The sequence below is a fragment of the Ovis canadensis genome, chromosome 2 (assembly GCF_042477335.2).
Source record: "Ovis canadensis isolate MfBH-ARS-UI-01 breed Bighorn chromosome 2, ARS-UI_OviCan_v2, whole genome shotgun sequence".
NCBI lineage: Eukaryota > Metazoa > Chordata > Mammalia > Artiodactyla > Bovidae > Ovis > Ovis canadensis.
The window spans coordinates 238,706,965-238,716,354 of NC_091246.1; the positions used below are offsets into that span (position 1 = coordinate 238,706,965).

The 9,390-nt window shown below is 46.1% G+C and overlaps 1 pseudogene; it reads left to right on the forward strand.

Annotated features, from left to right (window-relative positions):
* The first annotated feature begins 7,715 nt into the window (after positions 1-7,715).
* On the forward strand, positions 7,716-9,036 carry LOC138432473 (protein arginine N-methyltransferase 1 pseudogene; annotated as a pseudogene).
* Positions 9,037-9,390: the final 354 nt, after the last annotated feature.

Below are 9,390 nucleotides of genomic sequence, written 5' to 3' on the forward strand. Positions count from 1 at the left end.
CCGTCTTCCTGACAGAGGCTGAAGCGGGGCCCACAATTTATAGACAGAACGATTCTCTTAGTCACCCTCGCTTGCTCTTCTCCAAAGAGCAGAAGAAGCCAGCTAGGGGCGCTGGGTCCTGAGACTCCCAGTCAGTGACACAGAGTTTGGGGGAACCCTACAAATTCACTCAGGTTCTGTCACTGGGAAGCAACTTTCCAGGGCTGCTGGTAAATTTTAGTCAGTCCTCAATCAGATCCTGGGGAACAGGTTGAGGGGAAGGGGAAGTGGGTCTCAAACACTTTCCTCCCCAAAGACCCCGAGCTTCAAAGGCAAAACGCTTCCCTCCTGCTTGCCTGCCTCCAACCCTGCATTCCTAAGGGGTTTGCGGAAGAGGTGGCTTTGTCAGGCCACAAAAGGTCTCCTGCCAGGCAATGGGTGCTGCTTGGCCATATTTACATAACTAAAGGAGACCACTCAAAGAACTCTACCCTTAACAAAGAAAGCCTGTTCTGGGGAGACTCACTCTGTCCACCTCTGCTGAGAAGGATCTGGGAGGGAAGCTTCTGTGGAACCTCCCCTCTATAACCTTTAAAGTTATAGACAAAGACGACAGTCAAGTGAAGAAACGGAGGCTCCCCAGAGTAGGGTCCCACAGCGCCTGTGTGACCGAGCACTGTCTGAGCGCAGTCTCTGCACCTAACCCCCCACCCTTTTGTCTCCCAGGAACCTCCATGTGTATTTGTGGGGTTTTGCCTGACAGTCCCTAAAGTAGAAAAATGTAGTGTCCCATGAGTGACTGGAAATTGGGTATTTGGAGTTTGAGGAAGACCAATGGGACTAGCACTATAGGAAAACTTTCCACATAGTTTAAAAAGGATGTTGTGAAGATGAGCTTTTCTGTTTAGTGGAACACTGAACATTGTTTAATACACAACCCCCAAGCTGTCTGCTTCTAGCCCAGTTCATGGTCTTGGAGCTATTCTGCACCGTTTTTAAAATCACAGAAAATAGGGGAGGGATAAATTGGGAGTTTTGGATTCATATACACATACTACTATATATAAAATAGATAAACAACAAGCACCTGCTATATAGCACAGGGAAGTATATTCAACATCTTACAAAAATCAATAAAGGAAAAGAATCTGAAAGAGAAGATTTATATTCAAAACTGAATCACTCGGCTGTACACCTGAAACTAACACAACTTTGTAAATCAACTGTACTTCAATTTTAAATTTTTCTAAAATAAATTTTTTTAAGAAATGAATTGTAAATATAATTTAAAAAAAAAAACACAGAAAGGGAGAGATTCCATCAACTTCTCTCCCCACTGTGGAAAAACCAGTTTTGCCTCCGTTAGCAATTCAATTCCTTCATTCCATACAAATCTGTGCTTTCAGGCAAGTCTCCTGTGAACCAGTTATAACATCAGCTTACCCTCTTACGAATAAAAATCTTTACCTCGTGTTAATTTTTATACCTGTAGGAGTTAGGTGTTTCTTTTTTCTGAAAAGTATCTTTTACCATCTTTTATATTAAAACGAACACAGACTCATTATGGTTTAGAATACCATTTTTTGCATATATTTCTGATACCAAACTTGCATCTTGGAATAAATTTTACACCTTCCGGTGAGCCTAGAGCTCAATCCCTTCCGAAGGGGCTCAGCCCCGCTGCTCTCCTGCAAAGCCCTCACTCCCCCCCGGAGCTTTGGGGGAAAAAATTGGCCTTCAGGCCCCAACCCAGGCGGGGTACCTCCGAACCTCGGAGGTGGGCGCTAGTCTAGGGATTGCAAACCCCCGGCCAGGTGACTCCAGCCGACGCCCGGGCGGGGATTAACTGACCCTGCAGGTGATGGGTCAGGAATCAGCTCGCGCTTTGTTTTCCTCTGGTGTCGAATCTAACAAGAATGCCCGGAATTCCTGCCCTCGCCCCAGGCAGGAGTGAGGGTGGTCAGCGCAATCAGGAACCCAGAGGCCATCGCTGAACCACCTAGGCTTCGGTGGGGACCATCGCGCTCTGCCGTCGGAGGTGGGGGAGGCCAGGGGAGGGTGGTGGTGGAATCCACTGGACCCCAGGGACCTGGACTAGAGGTGGAGAGTGCGGCATCTCCTAGTGAGACCTACCTGTCGGCCCACGCCGCGATCGCAGCGAGGCTGAGGGCGCCGGGCGCTGGGCAAACCCCTCTGCGCCGGCTCCGTAGCGGCGGCCCCCGGCAGGGGCCTTGAGAAGATCCAACGGGCGGGGAGAGGCCGGAGGGCTGGAGTCATCCGCGGAGCCAGAACCATCCCAGGACAGGGCGGAGAGCGCCACCAGCCGACCACGGTGGGCATAGTGACAGAGAGGAGGACGGTTAGAGCTGTTATGTGAGATCGGACAACTTGGAATCCTTGTACCCCAAGTTATCTGCGGTCTGTAAGGGCATGTATTGGGGGCAGGAGGAGAAGGGGACGACCGAGGATGAGATGGCTGGATGGCATCACCGACTCGATGGCTGTGAGTCTGAGTGAACTCCGGGAGTTGGTGATGGACAGGGAGGCCTGGCGTGCTGCGATTCATGGGGTCGCAAAGAGTCGGATACGACTGAGCGACTGAACTGAACTGAACTGAAGAGCATGTGTGCCTCAGAAATACCAGAAATCTCCACGCCAGACTATTTAATAGGAATTCTTTCCTTGTAATGGGCTTGGTAAAGAATCCGCCTGCAATGCAGTAGACCCTGTTCGGTTCTTGGGTGGAAAAGATCCGCTGGAGAAGGCATAGGCTACCCACTCCAGTATTCTTGGGCTTCGCTTGTGGCTCAGCTGATGAAGAATCCGCCTGCAATGTGGAAGACTTCGGTTCTATCCTTGGGTTGGGAAGATGCCCTGGAGAAGGGAAAGGCTACCCAATCCAGTATTCTGGCCTGGAGAATTCCATGGGGTCGCAAAGAGCCGGACAGGACTGAGCGATTTTCACTTTCAGTGGAATTCCAGGGATTTTATTCTCTTCTTTCTGCCTATTTGTCTAAAGGAGGCTTTGTACTATGAGCGGTTACCACTTGTTGAGGGATAAAGTTTAGAACCTAGACAAGGTATAAAAAAGCAGAGGGGTCACTTTGCCGGCAAAGGTCAGTATAGTCAAACCTGTGGTTTTTCCAGTAGTTATATAGGGATGTGAAAGTTGGACCATAAAGAAGGTTGAGTGCCAAAAAATTGATGTTTTTGAGCTGTAGTGCTGGAGAAGACTCTTGAGAGTCCCTTGGACAGCAAGGAGATCAAACCAGTCAATCCTAAAGGAAATCAATCCTGAATATTCATTGGAAAGACTGATGCTGAAGCAGAAGCTGCAATACTTTGGCCACCTGATGCGAAGAACTGACTCATTGAAAGACTCTGATGCTGGGAAAAATTGAAGGCAGGATGAGAAGGAGGCTACAGAGGATGAGATGGTTGGATGGTATCATCAAATCAATAGACATGGGTTTGAGCAAACTCTGGGAGATAGTGAAGGACAGGGAACCCTGGCATGTTGCAGTTCATGGGATCTCAAAGAGTCAGACATGACTTAGAGACTACACAACAAAAAGTTTAGAAGATAGACGTGGGCCAATAATCAGACAGAATGGGTGGCCTTGGAGGGAGTGAAAGTGGCTTTGAGGCCCTCAGGGGGCTTCTTCCAGAAAAGGGAGGAGTGATTACCCACCAAGGAGAGGAGTACAGTCTCTTGACAGAAATCACCTTGGCTGGCCCACCCTCAGAGGCCCTCTGAGGTCGGAGGAAGGAAATCTTAATTTGAAAACAGTCTACTCTCCTTGTAAGTGTTTACTGTGTAAGCACTCCTACACAACCAACGCAACAATCCATTTGTTATAAAAGCTAATATATAACCAACACAATATTGTAAAGCAATTATCCTCCAATTAAAAATAAATATATATTTTTTAAAAAGCTAATGTATAGCCAGCATTGCTTAGGGTAAGTTTGATTGCAAATGGCATAAAATTCAGCTCAGGCTTTTTGAAACTTTAAAAGGGATTGCTGGCTCGCATGAGTGAAAGGTCAAAGGCCTAAGTGATGGATTGAGATCCACACTCAGGTAGCTAGTTTGCAAAAGTTGCACGTTGACCACCACACTGACCCCAGGGAGATGGCCTGAAAAACTTTGAGGCAGGTCTGAAAACAGCTGACCATCCATTATTGCTGCCTGTAGTTAGCTAGTACCAGCTGCTGGCTAAAAGGCCAGACTCGAATCAGGCAGCCCAATACACCCAGACCTAGTCAAACTTTTCTTGCTAGATTTGTTTTATATAATTTGAACCAATTTTCTTTGGCACTTAAAAAATAGAGGTTACCGATAAAAATGTATCTTTTATAGTGAAGACTTATGAGCCATTGTTGATCATAGGACACCTGTTCCCCAAAGATATCTTCCTTGCTGCCAGGAACTTTCACATTTGATGAGGTGTCAGTCTTAAAATTACAGTGCATTATGTGTTTCTCTTGACCCCTTGCATGCATGCTCAGTCGCTCAGTCATGTCTGACTCTTTGTTACCCCATGGACTGTAGCCCACCAGGCTCCTCTATCCATGGAATTTTCCAGGCTAGAATACTGGAGTGGGTTGCCATGTTCTCCTCCAGGTGATCTTCCCGATAGGGATTGAACCGAAGACTCTTGTGTCTCCTGCATTGGCAGACAGATTCTTTACACTGCCCCACCTGGGAAAGCCCATTATATGTTACAGTTGACCTTAAAAAAGGGAGGTTATCTGCGTGGGCCTGATTGAATCCCAGAAGCCCTTAGAAGTGGAGAGTTTTCTCCTGCCAGCTGAAGAAGTCAGAGAGATTCAAAGCAGACAACAATTCCCTATACAACATGGAACTGAAGATGAAGGTTGGCCAAGTGATAAAAAGTGAGAGAAGCTTCTATTAATAGAAGCTGAGAGCAAGCCCTGGTTGGCAGCCAGCAAAGAAGTGGGACTAAATCAGAGATTTATGTCAAACTCTGTACAATACTCAAGTCAGCACATACATCCTTTCTGCTCCTGAAACATTTACCGCCTATGTATATTAGGAAGACAATATCAAGGGTCCCTCAAAGTGGAAATTGAGCAGACCAAACTCTGCGTGCATGAGACAGTAAGCCAGAAATTACCCACAAAAGTAAACCAAATGACAAGAACAACGACAACAATCCTAACCTCTTTCTTAAATAACTGTGCATCAAAGAGAAAGTGAAAGCTAGAGGCAGATTATTTTGAAATCAAGAATATCACATCATTGTATTTATGTTGATAACACAAATTTGCATCATTATGACTTCAGAGGTGTCACATGTTAGACCTTGGGCCTAAAGCAGTTGAATATTGTGAAATTTAACAACTTTCAATGCATTCATTATCTATGAAAAAAAGAATACAAATAATTGAACTCATATTTCTACTCAAAATTTCAGGGAAAGAACTTTAAAACAGATTAAAGCTGGAGTTCATGACATTGTACAGGAGACAGGAAGCAAGACCATCCCCAAGAAAAAGAAATGCAAAAAAGCAAAATGGCTGTCTGAGGAGGCCTTACAGATAGCTGTGAAAAGAAGAGAGGTGAAAGGCAAAGAAAAAAAGGAAAGATATACCCATTTGAATGCAGAGTTCCAAAGAATAGCAAGGAGAGATGAAAAAGACTTCCTCAGTGATCAATGCAAAGAAATAGAGGAAAACAATAGAACGGGAAAAACAAGAGATCTCTTCAAGAAAATTAGAGATACCAAGGGAACATTTCATGCAAAGATAGGCTCAAGAAAGGACAGAAATGGTATGCACCTAACAGAAGCAGAAGATATTAAGAAGAGAAGGTAAGATTACACAGAAGAACTGTACAAAAAAGATCTTCACGACCCAGATAATCATGAAGGTGTGATCACTCACACTCACCTAGAGCCAGACATCCTGGAACGTGAAGTCAAGTGGGCCTTAGAAAGCATCACTACGAACAAAGCTAGTGGAGGTAATGGAATTCCAGTTGAGCTGTTTCAAATCCTAAAAGATGACACTGTGAAAGTGCTGCACTCAATATGCCAGCAAACATGGAAAATTCAGCAGTGGCCACAGGACTGGAAAAGGTCAGTGTTCATTCCAGTCCCAAAGAAAGGCAATACCAAAGAATGCTCAAACTACCACACAATTGCACTCATCTCAGACGCTAGTAAAGTAATGCTCAAAATTCTCCAAGCCAGACTTCAGCAGTACATGTACCGTGAACTTCCAGATGTTCAAGCTGGTTTTAGAAAAGGCAGAGGAACAAGAGATCAAATTGCCAAAATCCACTGGATCATTGAAAAAGCAAGAGAGTTCCAGAAAAACATCTATTTCTACTTTATTGACTATGTTAAAGCCTTTGACTGTGTGGATCACAATCAACTGTGGAAAATTCTTCAAGAGAAGGGAATACCAGACCACCTGACCTGCCTCTTGAGTAACCTGTATGCAGGTCAGGAAGCAACAGTTAGAACTGGACATGGAACAACAGACTGGTTTCAAATAGGAAAAGGAGTATGTCAAGGCTGTATATTGTCACCCTGCTTATTTAACTTCTATGCAGAGTACATCATGGGAAACGCTGGGCTGGAGGAAGCATAAGCTGGAATCAAGATTGCCGGGAGAAACATCAATAACCTCAGATATGCAGATGACACCACCCCTATGGCAGAAAGTGAAGAAGAACTAAAGAGCCTCTTGATGAAAGTGAAAGAGGAGAGTGAAAAAGTTGGCTTAAAGCTCAATATTCAGAAAACTAAGATCATGGCATCTGGTCCCATCACCTTATGGCAAATAGATGGGAAAACAGTGGAAGCAGTGGCTGACTTAATTTTTCTGGGCTCCAAAATCACTGCAGATGGTGATTGCAGCCATGAAATTGAAAGATGCTTACTCCTTGGAAGGAAAGTTATGACCAACCTAGATAGCATATTAAAAAGCAGAAATACTACTTTGTCAAGAAAGGTCCATCTAGTCAAGGCCATGGTTTTTCCAGTGGTCATGTATGGATGTTTGAGTTGAAGTATGAAGAAAGCTGAGTGTGGAAGAATTGATGCTTTTGAACTATGGTGTTGGAGAAGACTCTTGAGAGTCCCTTGAACTACAAGAAGATCCAACCAGTCCATTCTTAAGGAGATCAGTCCTGAGTGTTCACTGGAAGGACTGATGTTGAAGCTGAAACTCCAATAACTTTGGCCACCTGATGTGAAGAGCTGACTCATTTGAAAAGACCCTGACGCTGGGAAATGTTGAAGGCAGGAGGAGAAGGAGACAACGGAGGATGAGATGGCTGGATGGCATCACTGACTCAATGCACATGGGTTTGGGTGGATTCCAGGAGTTGGTGATGGACAGGGAGGCCTGGCGTGCTGCAGTTCATGGGGTCACAAAGAGTCAGACGTGACGGAGTAACTGAACTGAACTGAAAGCTGGAGTTCCCTGATGGCCTAATGGTTAAGATGTGGTGCTCTCACCTCCATGGCCTGGGTTCAATCCCTAGTCAGGGAGCATCCTGTAAGCCATGTGGTGTGGCCATAAATAAATAAAACAGACTAAAGCCTGTAAAAAGGAAAGAATAAAGACATAATAAAGATGAAAGCTGAATTAATGAATTTGAAAGCAGTAGAACTGAAGAGAATCCAAAAATTGTTTCTTAAGAAAAAAAATTAACAAATCAAAAGGGCGGAGGGGTCTCAGCAGCCAGAAGAAGAGCAGGCATGGCTGAAGACGGTGGGTGGCAGCCAAGGCCTCAAACTGCATCCTGGAGAATCTTGTAGCCACCTTGGCTAATGGGATGCGCCTCCAGCTGCCTCTTGAAGAAGTAACTCCCCCACTTTTGTGCTTCCCTGTGTCTGCCCCCGCTTCTGCCTTCCCTTCCCTCCCCTCCCCAGCTGTGGGCTGAGCTAGGGACTGGGGCAAAGAAACTGGAGAGGTGGTCTGTGGCCAGACTGAAAGCAGCAAGAAGCCCAGTGCTGAGGACGTGATGTCCAAAGATTGCTACTTTGACTACTATGCTCACTTCAGCATCCATGAGGAAGTGCCGAAAGGTCTGCAAATTCACATACGGCAACTCCATGTTTCATAGCTGGCACCTTTTCAAAGACAAGATGGTGCTGGACGTTGGCTCAGGCACAAGGGGCCTCTGTACGTTTACTGCCAAGGCCAGGGCCAGCATAGTCATTGGGATCGAGTGTTTCAGCAGCTGTGATTACATGATGAAGATTGTGAGAGCCAACAAGTTAGACCACGTGCTGACTATCCTCAAGGGGAAGGTGGAGGAGGTGGACTTCATCACCATAGATGGGCTACTGCCTCATCCTATGAGTTGATGCTCAACACTGTGGTCTACACCCGAGACAAGTGGTTGGTGCCCAACGGCCTCATCTGCCCAGACCGAGCCACGCTGGTATGTAACAGCCATCGAGGACCAGCAGAACAAAGTCTACGTGAGCCACTGGCAGGAGAACATGTGCCCTTTGACGTCTTGCATCAAAGACGTGGCCATCGTGGAGCCCCTGGTGGATGTGGTGGACCCCAAGCAGCTGGTCACCAACCTGCCTCATAAAGGAAGTGGACATCTCCACGGTCAGTGTGGAAGACCTGACCGTCACTTCCCCCTTCTGCCCGCAAGTGAAGGCGAACGGCTACATGCATGCACTGGTGGCCGACTTCAACATCGAGCTCACCTGCTGCCACAAGAGAACTGGCTTCTGCACAGCCCTGAGTCCCCATCCCCTCCCTGGAAGCAGCCGGTGCTCTGCATGGAGGGCTGCAGTGAAGACAGGTGGGGAGATCTTCGGCACCATCGGCATGTGGCCCCGCGCCAAAAACAACCATGACCTGGACCTCACCATTGGCCTAGACTTCAAGAGCCAGCTCTGCGAGCTCTCCTGCTCATCCACTGGATGCACTAACGTGCCTGGGTTCTCCCACCCCAGCCCGGCTGGTCCTGCAAAGGCCCCAGGGTCTGCAGCATTCTTAGGCGGTTTCGGGGCTCCCCCTACCCCTATGCGCCGGGGTGTGGAGGGCACATCATGATTGTGTTTTTCATTACTTATGTTTTTATATGGTTGCCTTTGTGCCAATAAATTCTCAGTTGGGATGGCAAAAAAAATAACAAATCAAAACTATAATGAGATATCACCTCACACCTATCAGAATGGCTCTTATTAAAAAAAAAAAGACAACAAATAACAAGTGTTGGGGAGGATGTGAAGAGGAGGGAACTCTTGTGAACTCTTTATGGGAATGTAAATTGAGGCAGTCACCATGAAAAATAGTATAGAGGTTTCTTGAAAAATTACAAATAGAACTACCATATGATCCAGCAATTCCACTTCTGGTTATTTTCCCAAAGAAACCAATAATACCGTATTGGGAAAGATATATGTG